This window comes from Musca vetustissima, unplaced genomic scaffold (assembly GCF_032173495.1).
Source record: "Musca vetustissima isolate MV318-11 ecotype Yass unplaced genomic scaffold, APGP_CSIRO_Mvet_v1 utg67026, whole genome shotgun sequence".
NCBI lineage: Eukaryota > Metazoa > Arthropoda > Insecta > Diptera > Muscidae > Musca > Musca vetustissima.
The window spans coordinates 1-17934 of record NW_026878663.1 but is presented as its reverse complement, the minus strand read 5'-3'; the positions used below and the strand labels follow the sequence as shown (position 1 = coordinate 17934).

Genomic DNA, 17934 nt, shown 5'->3' with positions numbered 1-17934 from the left:
AGAGACGCATAGATCTGTAAAATAAATCATTGGAATAATTATCAAATTTGATTATTCTGGAACTCAATCAAAGTGCAGACCGATGGCCATGAAATGTGACGTTTTGTTCTAACACCTACAGTTTTTGGTTACGATTGGCCAATGAGTTGGAGAATTAACTAGACTAGCAATGTCAAAGGTACCAAGCCTTTTGTGTGAAGTTATACCGACTACACAAAATGATTCATAATTCACTATACAAATAGAAAATTTATCATCACCTATTATTAACCAGTAAGGAAAGTAGTAAAGTCGGAAGGAGCCGACTATGTATCATATACCATTCACCACTTTTGGTATATTCAACAGATGAATGCTAACAGACGTCGCATTTCTAAAGGACCAGTAAAATGAATTTGGATCCATATACATGTCATTCTGCAATTCATTACGCTGTACCAAATTTCGTGCAAAGCGAAAGATATTAAGAGACTTTGGTGCACCATTTATATTAAATCGGACGAAAATATATATGGGACCTATATAAAAATCTGAACCGATTTTTACTAAACTTAACACACATCATTCTATACCTAATTCATTACACTGTACCAAATTTCGTGCAAATCGAAATATATATAGGGACTTTGGTGCACCATTTACGTCAAATAAGTGACCTGTGCTAAATTTCATCCAAATCGGATCATACATGCGACCTGTACTATGTTCACAAAAATACATGGACCGACAGACGGACGGACAGACGGACATGCGTAAATCGATTCAGAAAGTGATTCTATGCATAGTCTCAAAAGGAACAATGTGTCTATCTCGTTTCCTTTTGCCTGTTACAAACATATGCACAAGGACATAATACCCTGTACCACCGTGTGGTGAAGGATATAAAAATGTAGGCTTCTTAATTTGCAGAAAATCCCATAGGAGCACTTTTGAAGGTCACTGTAGTTTATCTTCTGGGAAGAAGTATTTTATTCGCCAGGAATATGCAAAATTACAATAACTTGGCTAAAACCTTCATTCCCCCTATGGCGACTAAGGATGATGGACCCACATAGAACATCTACTGCAAATATGATTTTTCACCTACGAAGAATGCGAAATTAAATACCAAATTAGACACATTCAGGTTGCGATATAATTTTGTCCATGTAAAAAACATATATATTAATAATTTCTGGGAAGAAGTATTTTATCCAGTAGGAATATTTCAAATTACAGGCACTTCGATGGGAAAATTCTTCTAAATTTTTCATGCCCTATGGTGACTATATTTAAACATAGGGCTACATCGAAAATCTTTGGCAAATATGGTTTTCACCCACCAATAACCCAGAATACCAAATTACTGGTAGACAATCTTCAAAATTCCAAAAATTGAGCAGATTTTTTATATTAGAGCTACGACAAAACATAAAAATGTGAAATTAAACAAGCAACAAATATCGGTGTTGGTATGGTCCTATGAATCCCATCTTCGGTTTGGTAAAGCTATTACTATGTGTCAAGAGGATGAACTTAGATATTCTGTTCCAATCATATGAGATTTATAACATTAAATAAATACCATTCTTTAAAAATTCACGCCTTGATTTCTAAGAATAACCTTAAAAATATTCTTTAAAAATCCAAGACTTTTTTAGCTCTGCATAGCCGTAGAAATATTCTTTAAAAATCCACGCCTTTGGAGCTCTGCATAGCCTTAGAAATGTTCTTTAAAAATCCAAGCCGTTTTTAGTTCTGCATAGCCGTAGAAATATTGGTTAAAAATTCACGCATTTGGAGCTCTGCATAGCCTTAGAAATATTCATTAAAAATCCACGCTTCTGGAGCTCTGCATACCCTTAAAAATATTCTTTAAAATCCACGCCTTTGGAGCTCTGCACGTATTATGACCTCTGTATAGCCTTCAAAATATTCTTTAAAAATCCACACCTTATTACCTCTATATATCCTTAGAAATATTCTTTAAAAATCCAGGCTTTTTGGTCTTTGTATAGCCTTAGAAATATTCCTTAAAATCCACGCCTTTGAAGCTCTGGATATCTTTAGAAATATTCCCTAAAATCCACCCCTGCATATCTTTAGAAATATTATTTAAAAATCCACGCATATGGAGCTTAAATATTTTAAATAATCTTGTTATTGCAAAATAGTAAGGCGCAATCCCCAGAGCTCCAGAGCTTTCAAGTCTAGGTCTAGTATAATCGGATGGAACCGACGATACGATACACTCCACCACTACCACTGAACTTTTACTCCCTTTGAAGCTAAATCCCGAGCCTGCATATCCCACATCCTTCCCAGTGTAAAGTTGAGGTCATAATTTTGGCCTCTAGAGCGACCGGAAATCTATACCAATCATGTTTGGAATACCTTTAAACTGAATCAACGGGGGTCTATGATCAATATTTCGTAGCGTTAAAAACTCTTCGACAGACCCTTCAGAACATAGAATGTTCTGAAGGCTCTGATGTGTGCTATGTTTCCTGAAAATCGGTTCAAATTTACATATAACTACCATATATATTTTCGTTCGATTTTAAGTAAATGGAGCACCAAAGACTCTATATAACTTTCGATTTGCATGAAATTTGGCATAGCGTACTGACTTGAGTTTAGAATACTGTGTGCTAAAATTCGTGAAAATCGGTTCAGATTTGAATATAGATCCCATATATATTTTTGTTCGATTTAATGTAAATGGCGTACCAAAGACCCTACACATCTTTCGATTTGCACGAAATTTGGCATAACTTACTGAATTAAGACGATAAAGATATGTGCTAAGGGTTATGATAATAGGTTCAGATTTAGATATGACTCCCATATATATTTTCTTCTGATTTTATATAAATTGTGCACTAAAAACCCAAAATTTGTCCGATAGGCACACAATTCTGTCCAAAGCTGTTAAAAAAATGTATCTCTGGCAAGTTTTGTTGAAATCGGTTCAGATTTAGATATAGCTCCCACATAAGTTGCAAAAAGTCATGGGTATGAATTGATAAATTCGTTCAATGTTCCTTCGAGAGACCATTGACATGAAATTGTTAGGTCACATATGTAGAATGTATATATGGTGAAGGGTATAATATAGCCGGCCCAGATTTTACTGCTTTCCTTACTGGTTTTAAATTGTCAAAAGCTATTAGAGTCTCTAGTTTTTATACCCAACGCAACTATGTTGTCGGGGTTTTATAGCTTTGGGCAGCCTAAAGAGTTTGTAAAGCCGCAAAATATTGGTCCTAGACCCGCGAAATATTGGTCCAATATCGATCGTCATATCTCGACTAGCTGAGTCGATATAGACATGTCTGTCCGTCCTTTTTAAAATTATAAATTGTAAACACGATACAGGCCAAAGTTATGGATCGATCGCCACGAAATTTTTCATGTAGGACCGGTTCTGGCCAAAGAAGACCCCTATTGATTTTGGCAAATTTTTGTCCGTTCTTCTGGTCGCTCCAGTGGCGGAAATTATGATCCGAACTTCGCAAAATTTAACATGGAGGACGGAATATGACCAAAGAAGGGCACTCCAGTTTTGAAAAAGATCGGAAAATTTTTAGCAGGTCAAATGGACCCTGACTTTTGTGTGAAAATGACAAAATTTGTATTCTGAGGCGTATATATTTACTCCTGATCGACGTAGACCTGATATGTTGATATCCAGTAGAAGTGGTTGACCTTTAAATTGATACTGTTGATGTATGTACTCGGATGTGTTATGATAATGTTTAGCATTATCATTACCCCACTAGAGGGCGGAAAAGTCGTGCTGGCCGCTTTGAAATTCTACATGAAGTTAAGGTTATGATCAAGGACGACGCCTATAATATTCAGTGATTTTGAGATGATATTTAGTGGGTACATTTAACCGAAAACTTTATTCTTGTCAAATTTTCTATTCATGATAGATGCTAGCCATTATTATATGCAGAATGTTACATATTTTACACGATGAAGGAAATGTGACCAAATACTTAGAACGGTTGTTTAGATGATGATCGGTCAGTATTACCAGGGTCAAATCAACCAAAACCTAAAGTAACCAAATTTTTTATGGTGTAAATATTGTCCTCAGGAAAATAAGATTTGAAAAATATGCCAGGTTTAGAAAGTGTAGCTGTTGACCTATAATCGATCAAATGGGTACAAATATTCCGAAATATAGCTCAGGATCAGAATATAGAACCGCAGAGAGTTAGATTATTGTGGAAGTTGTGTGGAGTATCATATGGTAGGCTCCATTCGACTATACTGCTCCGCTCACTGGTTTAATAATTTTTCTAAAGCCTATATTTAGGACAAGAATTAAAATATTTATTTAGAGTATTAGAATATTTAAATAATATTTTATATAGAAATAAATCCTTAATATCATCTCATACATGCATGCATGTATGTACGTGTTTCATTAAGTACTTTGTTTGATATACAAATCTGTATTCCCCAATTTTTGTAAAACATGAGCTTAAGTCTTTATAAAATATTCAACCACACAATCCATGTCATTTGCATTTTTCTCCAGCTGTCATAATTTGGCCAATTGCTTTTTGACAACAACAAAAACACACATCATAAAAAATTCATAAAAATTGAAAGCAACATGTGTAATTTGTAATCTACCAACCTAACTGCCTGCCTGACTGCATGGCTGATTGTCTGTCTGTCACCTTGGCAAAAGTGTCGGATGTCGGTTTGTTTAGGTTGCTGTAATTATTTCTGGCATTTCTTCGAAGTACTCAAACGGGAGAGAGAGTGCGAACGAACAAATCGGAGTGACGAGAGAAGTCATGCTGTTCATTTTGCATTTGGAAACACTTCAGATGTTTAACATGACTTCATTCAGTCAGTCATTCCAGCATTCATTCATGCATTCACACAGTCATGTATTCATACAGCCATACTGCCATACAGCATTCCACCAGAAGTGTTTTGACATTAAGAGTGCAAAATGACAAGCAGCAATAATAATAACAACAACAACAAAAAGCATTACACTCACATTCACACACACATACATACTCGATATTCGAAATACAACTACATTCACAGCCAGCCAGCCAGCCATTCCCTGGTATTGCAAACAACAGCAGTTCTTGGAAATCGAAGCAAACACACCGAACAACGACATCGGCAGCCTCAACACACCTTTGCTGTTCCATAGTTGGCTTAGCTTTCCTTTATCTCTGCTACCTAACTACCTACCTGCCTGTCCGTCCGTTCGTCCGCCTGTCTTTCTTTCAGTCGTTTTTCCATTACTTGTTCGATGGCTAAGTGTCGGGATTGTTTTGTATTTCTGGGTTGTATGTATGTGTGTGTGTGTTTACTATCGATTTAAGACTATTTAAAAATGTACTTGAACTTTGACATGCTGTCATTATTATGTTTTTGTTGGTGTTGTTGCTGTCGTTTTTTGCTTCGTTCATGTTTTTCGTTGCATTACACAAAACTAGTGAAGTCTCGGCAAAGAAATCGAAACACAATAAAGCTTTCGGTGTCAGGATATATGAGAGTGTGTGTATGTGTGTGTGCTCATCCTGCATTCACACACACACACCAGCACTCATACAGACAAAAGCCAACATCACCACTAAAAGCCAAGGACACTAACACCAGCCAAAGCCGTAGTGACACACAAAGCAGAGCTATCAACATCTTTGCCTTGTCTCTTCCATTCAAGTTGGCTTGGTTGGATGGCTCGATAGCTGGCTGCTTGCTTGGTTGGTTGGTTGGATGGCTGGTTGGTTGCTTCCCTGCATGGCTTGGTTTCTTTGCCTAACAAAGTTTTTCAGCCGGAAACGGATGCTGGGATAAAAACTTAAGGTTTTTTCAAAAATTCTTTTTTTCCGATTCGTTCTCTCACACAAATGGCTATATCTTTTTTTCTTTGAAGAGCAAAAAAAATACACCACAATAAAATCATACCTCAGATCAAAAGAAAAAATAATAAGAAGAGTAAGAAACCCGAAATATGAATAAAGAAAATGTTTTGAATATTTATTTTTATATACATGGCCGTGAACATCGGCATTACATTCATGGCTTTTGCATTGAAGATTTGTCAAAAAAGACTTAAGGTATTTGCAGAACCACAACTATTTGAAGGAAACATAAAAATATATTTCAGGACCTAACATAGGCGTAAATTTATAAAAAAATATTTTCCAGGACCTAACATAGGCGTGGATTTATAAAAAAATCAGGACCTAACATAGGCGTGGATTTATAAAAAAATTCAGGACCTAACATAGGCCTGGATTTATAAAAAAAATCAGGACCTAACATAAGCGTGCATTTATAAATTTTTTTTTTCAGAACCTAACATAAGCGTGCATTAATATATATTTTTTTCAGAACCTAACATAATCTAACATAAAATATTTTCAGGGCCTAAAATAAGCGTGGATTTAAAAAAAATATTTTTCAGGACCTAACATAAAAAAATATTTTTCAGGACCTAACATAGCCGTGTTAGGTCCTAAAATGTTGACGACCCCCGCAAACGTATATAGGACCGCGATCTGCGAATATGCACGTGGAATGTGCGCACGTTGTATAGAACAGGCGCAGTGTTCGCTTTGGGGAATGTACTCAAGAAGTACAAAGCCGATATTATTGCTTTACAGGAAATGCGATGAAAAGGGACTGGCGTAAGTAAATCAGATGATTACCCCCTGTACAATAGCTGCCATGAAACGAGACATGAATTTGGCTGCGGATTTATGGTTAGCAGGATAATAAAAGACCTTGTCTCCAGATTTACTCCAGTTGATGAGCGAATTGCTATCATTCGCATAAAAGCGAAGTTCTTCTACATCAGTCTTATTTCCGCCCATGCTCCGACCGAAGACAAAGATAAGCAGACCAAAAACATATTTTACGAGCGCCTAGAAACAGCATATGATCGTTGCCTTGGCCATGACATTAAAATTCTGCAGATTTTAATGAAAAAATAAGAAGGAAAAATATCTTTGGCCCCACCGTCGGAAAATTCAGCCTCCATGAAGAAACATCCGAAAACGGCACGAGGATGATTGACTTCGCGGCAACAAAAACATGGTAGTTAGCAGCACCAGATTCAAGCATCTCGATATACACAAAGCCACCTGGATTTCTCCCGATCGAACAACGAGAAATCAAATCGATCATGTTGTGATAGACGGAAGGCATTCATTCATTCAGGAGCGAATATCCATTCGGGCCACTACCTTGTGGTAGCCAAGGTTCGCACTCGTCTTAATATTGCAGCAAAGGTGCCATCTAACATAACACGGAAACTCGACATCGAAAAGCTGCAACCACAACAGTTAACAGAAGCCTACCCCGCTTAATTCACCCAAAAGCTTGACGAAATCACCCCATGTCCCTAAATTAAGATAGAAGCACAGTGGCAGAGAATGGCTCACTCCCTACAAACTGCAGCAAAAGCAACACTAGCAAAGACCACCATCAAGAAACCCATGGTACGATCAGGAGGGTCGTAATGCTTTTGATATGAAAAACGCAGCGTGTAGGGTAACCCTGCGGACAGCCGCAACACGTAATGCGTTGGAGAACTATCGGGAGAAAAGGAGAGAGGAGAAACGTAAAAGAAGAAAGAACAAGAATAACGTGAGCGTGAGCAAATCAAGATGTACAGGAGTCAGAATGAAGTCCGAAAATTCTACCAATGCACTATGGCTGAAATCACGATTTTGGCGGCAAAAAGTCAATTTTTCAACATTACAATTTAAAAAAATTTTTGACAGCATTCAATACACAACATATTGATAAGAATAAATCAAAAACAAAAATTACTATTGGCAACCCTGTTTACGCACAAACAGCTGTTAATGTTTACATAACTTCTAACACGTGTAATTACAAGTGAACCAGCAATTTGTTTGGTAAAATTAAAAGCTGTTTTTTTAAAAATTAATTTTTGTAAAAAAAACTTTGTAAATATGAATTCTAATACTCGAGGTGAGTACTTTTACTATATATAAATACACTTTGCTAAATGTTCGTATTTCGTGCGTAGTTTCGTGTGTTCTATGTGAATTTTTTGTGTGAAATTTTTTAGAGTTTTTTAATTTTTCGTGGAGTAAAACTAAAAATGTAACAAAGTGTTACGGGAACTTTTTATATGTGATTGTTCGTAGAAAACTCTAGTTTTATGTCATGCTGAATGTGTCTGCTAATGACTGCTAACGAATGAATTATTCATCTTTTTGCAGAAATACTCAGATTCAAAAATTCCGAAATATTTGAGTTTTGGTTGAGAAATAAGAGGAATGTATCGAATTACATAAAAGGAAAAATTCCATACGAAATTGATTCTGAATTAAGTAAATTAATGTGTACTAAATCACGGAATTTATCTATTTTTATTAAACGACAATGGGATAGACAATGCAGAAATGAGAAAGGATTTAGAAAATATAATAAGGTTGGGTCGAGAAACAATTTTATTTGTACCGAAAAAGAACAATGCTATCGGTCGTCCAAAAACTACCTATGTTGATAGCGGCGAAAGAAATAAAAGGAGATTAGCTTCCGAATTAGCTTCCCAACAAGGAGACAATACGCAACTATTAGTTCATGCTGCCTCTATATCTGCCAAAAAATCGCACTCAGCGGATTTGACATTTGTCCTACAACAAGTTGTTATATCTCTAAACCGACCATCCAAAATTCGAAAAGTTCTTAATACTAGCCATAAAGAAGTTACACCAATATCACCTGAAGAAGCTCTGACGTTTTTGTTAGAAAACGGATTAACTAAACAACAGTACAAAAATATGCGTCAATTAAATAACCAGATTAAGAAGTTGGAACCACTACAATACATATTAAGTAATGGGAAACAAATTAAAGTCAACTTTAATTTATATATGACATTAATAGACGGGAAGGTCTTAAATGTGTTAACTGAAACTAAAAGTACACAACAATACCCCATCTGTCATGCTGGACCAAAGCAATTTCGAACTATAAAAAACGTTGATTCTCCACATTTTGAAGTGAAGGCCGGCGCATTAAAATATGGGATAAGTCCTTTGCATGCGTGGATTCGTAGTTTCGAGTTTGTTTTAAAACTTTCATACAAGCTTGATTTGAAAAAATGGCAAGTTCGCGGAGCAGAAGAGAAAAGAATCCTTTTAAAAAAGAAACAAAAAATTCAAAGAGAGTTTTTGCTTCAAATGGGCCTTCATGTCGATAAGCCGAAAGCAAATGGCACTGGAAATACCAACGATGGCAACACAGCTAGAAGAGCATTTTCTCGCACGGAACTTTTTGCATCTATTACTGGTATAAATGTCGATTTTTTGAAAAGTTTGCACGTAATACTAATTGCCCTCTCCTCTGAATTTGAAATTGATTCTCCAAAGTTTCGCGCTCATTGTATTAAAACTAGTGAAATATTTTTCCAAAACTACGAATGGTACTCGATGTCTGCCACATTACACAAAATTTTAGTCCATTCATCACAAATAATTGGAGCATCAGTAGTACCCGTAGGTTGCCTTGCAGAAAATGCATCTGAAGCGCGAAACAAATATTATAAAAAAGACAGAGCTGGCCATGCTCGAAAGGATTCAAGAATGCACAACATACTTGACATGTTTCATAGAGCTATGGATAGCTCTGATCCTTATATAACAAGTTTATGTTTAAAAGAACGTACAAATAGTTCAAAATAGCTTCCATTTCCTCGAGAAGTCATTCAACTTTTTAAAATCCCAGAAATATCGCCAGAACTGCTTTTACCTTCAACATCTCAAGAAGCTTCCAGGTACGATTATACTTCTGATTCTGATGAAAGCTTAGAATCGCTAAATAATTATTCATTGGAATTAGAAGCGGAAGAAAATGAAGAAACATTCCGTGATTAATTAAGCCCTATTCCTTTTAAAAATATATATACATTATAAATATATTAATTTCTTGATACTTTTACTTGTTTTTCTCATGTAACCTTTTTAATAAAAGTCCATATAATCGGGAAGTGCTTTCAAATCTATTTTTCATCATTACAAATTTGGTAAAGCTGGCTTGTCGGGAAGGACTTTTTGTCATTACTTTGTAAGAAAGGGGCGCGACCCGCCCATTTTTTCACAAACCTATGTTTATACCTTTATAACTCTGCATACCAAATTTGGTAAAGCTGGCTTGTCGGGAAGGACTTTTTGTCATTACTTTGTAAAAAAGGGGTGTGGCCCGCACATTATGCCGCCAAAATCGCGATTTCGGCCATAGTGCAATGGTAAAAAACATGTGCAGGCAATTCCTCCTGTAGAGATGAAGAAGGAAACCTAGTCGCAGGTACAGACAGCGTGTTGAGGATCTGGAACGAGCATTTTGAAACACTTCTGATATCAAATAGTACCGGTGAAGGGGATACCTCAGAACCAATAATAGATGACGGTATAGAGTATATACCACCTAGCCAAGATGAGGTCAGAATAGCAATCAATCGACTGAAGAATAATAAAGCAGCAGGTGCCGATGGGTTACAAGCCGAACTATTCAAGACTGGTGGTCAGATGCTGCTCAGGAGCATGCACCAGCTGATTAGTACAATTTGGCTAGAGGAATGCATGCCCAATGATCTGAAGATCTGAAGCATGGGTACTTACGCAATTAGATGAGACAGCTCTTGGAGTGTTTGAGAGAAAAATTGTCCAAAACATCTATAGGCCGATCTGCGTTGACGGTGAATATCGCCGTCGAATGAACCATGTGCTGTACCAGCTATTCTCGGACATCGACATTGTTAGACGTATTGAGTTGCATCGACTACGTTGGCTAGGTCATGTTGTGAGAATGGATGAAGATGCCCTAGCGCAGGAGGCATATACTTGAAAAATATCTAATAAATCCACGCCTCAGTTGGCCCTTGAAAAATATTCTTTAATAAATCCACGCCTCAGTTGGCCCTTGAAAAATATTCTTTAATAAATCCACGCCTCAGTTGGCCCTTGAAAAATATTCTTTAATAAATCCACGCCTCAGTTGGCCCTTGAAAAATATTCTTTAATAAATCCACGCCTCAGTTGGCCCTTGAAAAATATTCTTTAATAAATCCACGCCTCAGTTGGCCCTTGAAAAATATTCTTTAATAAATCCACGCCTCAGTTGGCCCTTGAAAAATATTCTTTAATAAATCCACTTGCCTATTCATCGAAAACCAAATCTATCCTCCTACCCACGAAAATAATGAAAGTAAATTCCCTTAAATTTCACTTGCACGCCACTTCACCACATCATCATTTTTATCAACGACATGCACATCTGGCCATGACACCTGTTTACCTTAAAGAACAATTTCAAGGGCCAACTGAGGCGTGGATTTAGTAATGAATATTTTTCAAGGGCCAACTATAAACTTCAATTTCCACTTAATAAAATCCATTTATGTGCCATGTAGAAGATATCGACATTTAAATTTTTTCAACCACCGCCAGCGTGGATTCTACACCTTAAGAAAATTTTTCAACGCCATCACAAAGGCCTTGGATTTAATCAACGATTAAAGAATATTTTTCAAGGGCCAACTGAGGCGTGGATTTATTAAATTATTTTTCAATAATTACTGGATTATTACATATTTTTCAAGGGCCAACTGCACACACTTATTAAAGAATATTTTTCACACCCACACTAACACATAAAGAATATTTTTCAAGGGCAATCCTTTATTTAAGAATATTTTTCAAGGGCCAACTGAGGCGTGGATTTATTAAAGAATATTTTTCAATGGCCAACTGAGGCGTGGATTTATTAAAGAATATTTTTCAAGGGCCAACTGAGGCGTGGATTTATTAAAGAATATTTTTCAAGGGCCAACTGAGGCGTGGATTTATTAAAGAATATTTTTCAAGGGCCAACTGGGGCGTGGATTTATTAAAGAATATTTTTCAAGGGCCAACGGAGGCGGGGATTTATTAAAGAATATTTTTCAAGGGCCAACTGAGGCGTGGATTTATTAAAGAATATTTTTCAAGGGCCAACTGAGGCGTGGATTTATTAAAGAATATTTTTCAAGGGCCAACTGAGGCGTGGATTTATTAAAGAATATTTTTCAAGGGCCAACTGAGGCGTGGATTTATTAAAGAATATTTTTCAAGGGCCAACTGAGGCGTGGATTTATTAAAGAATATTTTTCAAGGGCCAACTGAGGCGTGGATTTATTAAAGAATATTTTTCAAGGGCCAACTGAGGGATTTATGGATTTATTAAAACTGAATATTTTTCAAGGGCCAACTGAGGCGTGGATTTATTAAAGAATATTTTTCAAGGGCCAACTGAGGCGTGGATTTATTAAAGAATATTTTTCAAGGGCCAACTGAGGCGTGGATTTATTAAAGAATATTTTTCAAGGGCCAACTGAGGCGTGGATTTATTAAAGAATATTTTTCAAGGGCCAACTGAGGCGTGGATTTATTAAAGAATATTTTTCAAGGGCCAACTGAGGCGTGGATTTATTAAAGAATATTTTTCAAGGGCCAACTGAGGCGTGGATTTATTAAAGAATATTTTTCAAGGGCCAACTGAGGCGTGGATTTATTAAAGAATATTTTTCAAGGGCCAACTGAGGCGTGGATTTATTAAAGAATATTTTTCAAGGGCCAACTGAGGCGTGGATTTATTAAAGAATATTTTTCAAGGGCCAACTGAGGCGTGGATTTATTAAAGAATATTTTTCAAGGGCCAACTGAGGCGTGGATTTATTAAAGAATATTTTTCAAGGGCCAACTGAGGCGTGGATTTATTAAAGAATATTTTTCAAGGGCCAACTGAGGCGTGGATTTATTAAAGAATATTTTTCAAGGGCCAACTGAGGCGTGGATTTATTAAAGAAATTTTTCAAGGGCCAACTGAGGCGTGGATTTATTAAAGAATATTTTTCAAGGGCCAACTGAGGCGTGGATTTATTAAAGAATATTTTTCAAGGGCCAACTGAGGCGTGGATTTATTAAAGAATATTTTTCAAGGGCCAACTGAGGCGTGGATTTATTAAAGAATTTTTTCAAGGGCCAACTGAGGCGTGGATTTATTAAAGAATATTTTTCAAGGGCCAACTGAGGCGTGGATTTATTAAAGAATATTTTTCAAGGGCCAACTGAGGCGTGGATTTATTAAAGAATATTTTTCAAGGGCCAACTGAGGCGTGGATTTATTAAAGAATATTTTTCAAGGGCCAACTGAGGCGTGGATTTATTAAAGAATATTTTTCAAGGGCCAACTGAGGCGTGGATTTATTAAAGAATATTTTTCAAGGGCCAACTGAGGCGTGGATTTATTAAAGAATATTTTTCAAGGGCCAACTGAGGCGTGGATTTATTAAAGAATATTTTTCAAGGGCCAACTGAGGCGTGGATTTATTAAAGAATATTTTTCAAGGGCCAACTGAGGCGTGGATTTATTAAAGAATATTTTTCAAGGGCCAACTGAGGCGTGGATTTATTAAAGAATATTTTTCAAGGGCCAACTGAGGCGTGGATTTATTAAAGAATATTTTTCAAGGGCCAACTGAGGCGTGGATTTATTAAAGAATATTTTTCAAGGGCCAACTGAGGCGTGGATTTATTAAAGAATATTTTTCAAGGGCCAACTGAGGCGTGGATTTATTAAAGAATATTTTTCAAGGGCCAACTGAGGCGTGGATTTATTAAAGAATATTTTTCAAGGGCCAACTGAGGCGTGGATTTATTAAAGAATATTTTTCAAGGGCCAACTGAGGCGTGGATTTATTAAAGAATATTTTTCAAGGGCCAACTGAGGCGTGGATTTATTAAAGAATATTTTTCAAGGGCCAACTGAGGCGTGGATTTATTAAAGAATATTTTTCAAGGGCCAACTGAGGCGTGGATTTATTAAAGAATATTTTTCAAGGGCCAACTGAGGCGTGGATTTATTAAAGAATATTTTTCAAGGGCCAACTGAGGCGTGGATTTATTAAAGAATATTTTTCAAGGGCCAACTGAGGCGTGGATTTATTAAAGAATATTTTTCAAGGGCCAACTGAGGCGTGGATTTATTAAAGAATATTTTTCAAGGGCCAACTGAGGCGTGGATTTATTAAAGAATATTTTTCAAGGATTTTTATTAAAGAATATTTTTCAAGGGCCAACTGAGGCGTGGATTTATTAAAGAATATTTTTCAAGGGCCAACTGAGGCGTGGATTTATTAAAGAATATTTTTCAAGGGCCAACTGAGGCGTGGATTTATTAAAGAATATTTTTCAAGGGCCAACTGAGGCGTGGATTTATTAAAGAATATTTTTCAAGGGCCAACTGAGGCGTGGATTTATTAAAGAATATTTTTCAAGGGCCAACTGAGGCGTGGATTTATTAAAGAATATTTTTCAAGGGCCAACTGAGGCGTGGATTTATTAAAGAATATTTTTCAAGGGCCAACTGAGGCGTGGATTTATTAAAGAATATTTTTCAAGGGCCAACTGAGGCGTGGATTTATTAAAGAATATTTTTCAAGGGCCAACTGAGGCGTGGATTTATTAAAGAATATTTTTCAAGGGCCAACTGAGGCGTGGATTTATTAAAGAATATTTTTCAAGGGCCAACTGAGGCGTGGATTTATTAAAGAATATTTTTCAAGGGCCAACTGAGGCGTGGATTTATTAAAGAATATTTTTCAAGGGCCAACTGAGGCGTGGATTTATTAAAGAATATTTTTCAAGGGCCAACTGAGGCGTGGATTTATTAAAGAATATTTTTCAAGGGCCAACTGAGGCGTGGATTTATTAAAGAATATTTTTCAAGGGCCAACTGAGGCGTGGATTTATTAAAGAATATTTTTCAAGGGCCAACTGAGGCGTGGATTTATTAAAGAATATTTTTCAAGGGCCAACTGAGGCGTGGATTTATTAAAGAATATTTTTCAAGGGCAAGGGCCAACTGAGGCGTGGATTTATTAAAGAATATTTTTCAAGGGCCAACTGAGGCGTGGATTTATTAAAGAATATTTTTCAAGGTGCCAAGGGCCAACTGAGGCGTGGATTTATTAAAGAATATTTTTCAAGGGCCAACTGAGGCGTGGATTTATTAAAGAATATTTTTCAAGGGCCAACTGAGGCGTGGATTTATTAAAGAATATTTTTCAAGGGCCAACTGAGGCGTGGATTTATTAAAGAATATTTTTCAAGGGCCAACTGAGGCGTGGATTTATTAAAGAATATTTTTCAAGGGCCAACTGAGGCGTGGATTTTTAAAGAATATTTTTCAAGGGCCAACTGAGGCGTGGATTTATTAAAGAATATTTTTCAAGGGCCAACTGAGGCGTGGATTTATTAAAGAATATTTTTCAAGGGCCAACTGAGGCGTGGATTTATTAAAGAATATTTTTCAAGGGCCAACAGAGGCGTGAATATTTTTCAAGGGCCATTTATTAAAGAATATTTTTCAAGGGCCAACTGAGGCGTGGATTTATTAAAGAATATTTTTTCAAGGGCCAACTGAGGCGTGGATTTATTAAAGATTATTTTTCAAGGGCCAACTGAGGCGTGGATTTATTAAAGATTATTTTTCAAGGGCCACCAGGCGTGGATTTATTAAAGAATATTTTTCAAGGGCCAACTGAGGATCTATTAAAGAACATTGTCTTCCCTAAGAAGTGTTGTTTGGTTGGAGGGTGTATGGAGGTCACCTTAAGCTTTATGACATGACTGATGTTTTTTGTTGTTTCTTGCCTTTGCTTTGCCTTGTCATGCCATATGAAGTGCATTCGGCAATCATTTACTACTTCACAACCGATAACATAACTCTGGCCATCAGCGATACCAAAAACCGAGTTTCTCTTCCAGTCAGTCAGGCATCCAGCCAACCAGCCATCTAACCAACCAACCATCCAGCCATGTTCTTGTCATTCACCCAACCGGTGGAGGTTGGGTGCTGGGTTGTGGGAGAGCAAAATGAAAACGATTGTCAAAACGAATGGAGCCACTTGTAAAAGTGACACCAGTTTCCGTTTCCTATTTGTTACATGGAATTCGAAATAACAACCATTCATTCAGACAGTCCAAAAGGCATTGCACACGTTGAACACCAAGTCACCAAGACACAAACACATACACACACATTCATACAATACAACCAACAACTCTTAGTGGCAAAGTCGGTTTTCTGTTTTCTTGATGATTGTTTTGCCCATAAATTAGTGACGAAAAGTTTTGTTTCGTATTTTTGGGGGCACAACAACACGACAAATAATTTATTTCGATTTCTTCTTCTTCGTTTAAGCAGTTTTACTTTTGCTTCTGCTTCTTCTTGTTTTCATGGTGTTGCAAAACATTGACATAAATAAAAATCACAATGACACAAGAGGAAATGCCGAAGAGGCCAAGGTGAATTAGAGATACCCTTCACCTACCCTGCTAGGTTGGCCAATCCAAAAAAAATTCTTTAATAAATTCCCACCTCTTGGATACCCCAAAAAAAATTCTTTAATAAATTCCCACCTCTTGGATACCCCCAAAAAATATTCTTTAATAAATTCCCCCAAAAAATATTCTTGAATAAATTCCCACCTCTTGGTGACCCCTTAAAAATATTCTTTAATAAATCCACGCCTCTTGGAGACCCTGAAAAAATATTCTTTAATAAATCCACGCCTCTTGGAGACCCTGAAAAAATATTCTTTAATAAATCCACGCCTCTTGGAGACCCTGAAAAAATATTCTTTAATAAATCCACGCCTCTTGGAGACCCTGAAAAAATATTCTTTAATAAATCCACGCCTCTTGGAGACCCTGAAAAAATATTCTTTAATAAATCCACGCCTCTTGGAGACCCTGAAAAAATATTCTTTAATAAATCCACGCCTCTTGGAGACCCTGAAAAAATATTCTTTAATAAATCCACGCCTCTTGGAGACCCTGAAAAAATATTCTTTAATAAATCCACGCCTCTTGGAGACCCTGAAAAAATATTCTTTAATAAATCCACGCCTCTTGGAGACCCTGAAAAAATATTCTTTAATAAATCCACGCCTCTTGGAGACCCTGAAAAAATATTCTTTAATAAATCCACGCCTCTTGGAGACCCTGAAAAAATATTCTTTAATAAATCCACGCCTCTTGGAGACCCTGAAAAAATATTCTTTAATAAATCCACGCCTCTTGGAGACCCTGAAAAAATATTCTTTAATAAATCCACGCCTCTTGGAGACCCTGAAAAAATATTCTTTAATAAATCCACGCCTCTTGGAGACCCTGAAAAAATATTCTTTAATAAATCCACGCCTCTTGGAGACCCTGAAAAAATATTCTTTAATAAATCCACGCCTCTTGGAGACCCTGAAAAAATATTCTTTAATAAATCCACGCCTCTTGGAGACCCTGAAAAAATATTCTTTAATAAATCCACGCCTCTTGGAGACCCTGAAAAAATATTCTTTAATAAATCCACGCCTCTTGGAGACCCTGAAAAAATATTCTTTAATAAATCCACGCCTCTTGGAGACCCTGAAAAAATATTCTTTAATAAATCCACGCCTCTTGGAGACCCTGAAAAAATATTCTTTAATAAATCCACGCCTCTTGGAGACCCTGAAAAAATATTCTTTAATAAATCCACGCCTCTTGGAGACCCTGAAAAAATATTCTTTAATAAATCCACGCCTCTTGGAGACCCTGAAAAAATATTCTTTAATAAATCCACGCCTCTTGGAGACCCTGAAAAAATATTCTTTAATAAATCCACGCCTCTTGGAGACCCTGAAAAAATATTCTTTAATAAATCCACGCCTCTTGGAGACCCTGAAAAAATATTCTTTAATAAATCCACGCCTCTTGGAGACCCTGAAAAAATATTCTTTAATAAATCCACGCCTCTTGGAGACCCTGAAAAAATATTCTTTAATAAATCCACGCCTCTTGGAGACCCTGAAAAAATATTCTTTAATAAATCCACGCCTCTTGGAGACCC

The 17934-nt window shown here is 36.5% G+C and overlaps 1 pseudogene; it reads left to right on the top strand.

Annotated features, from left to right (window-relative positions):
- The first annotated feature begins 7949 nt into the window (after positions 1-7949).
- On the top strand, positions 7950-8841 carry LOC133323448 (uncharacterized; annotated as a pseudogene).
- Positions 8842-17934: the final 9093 nt, after the last annotated feature.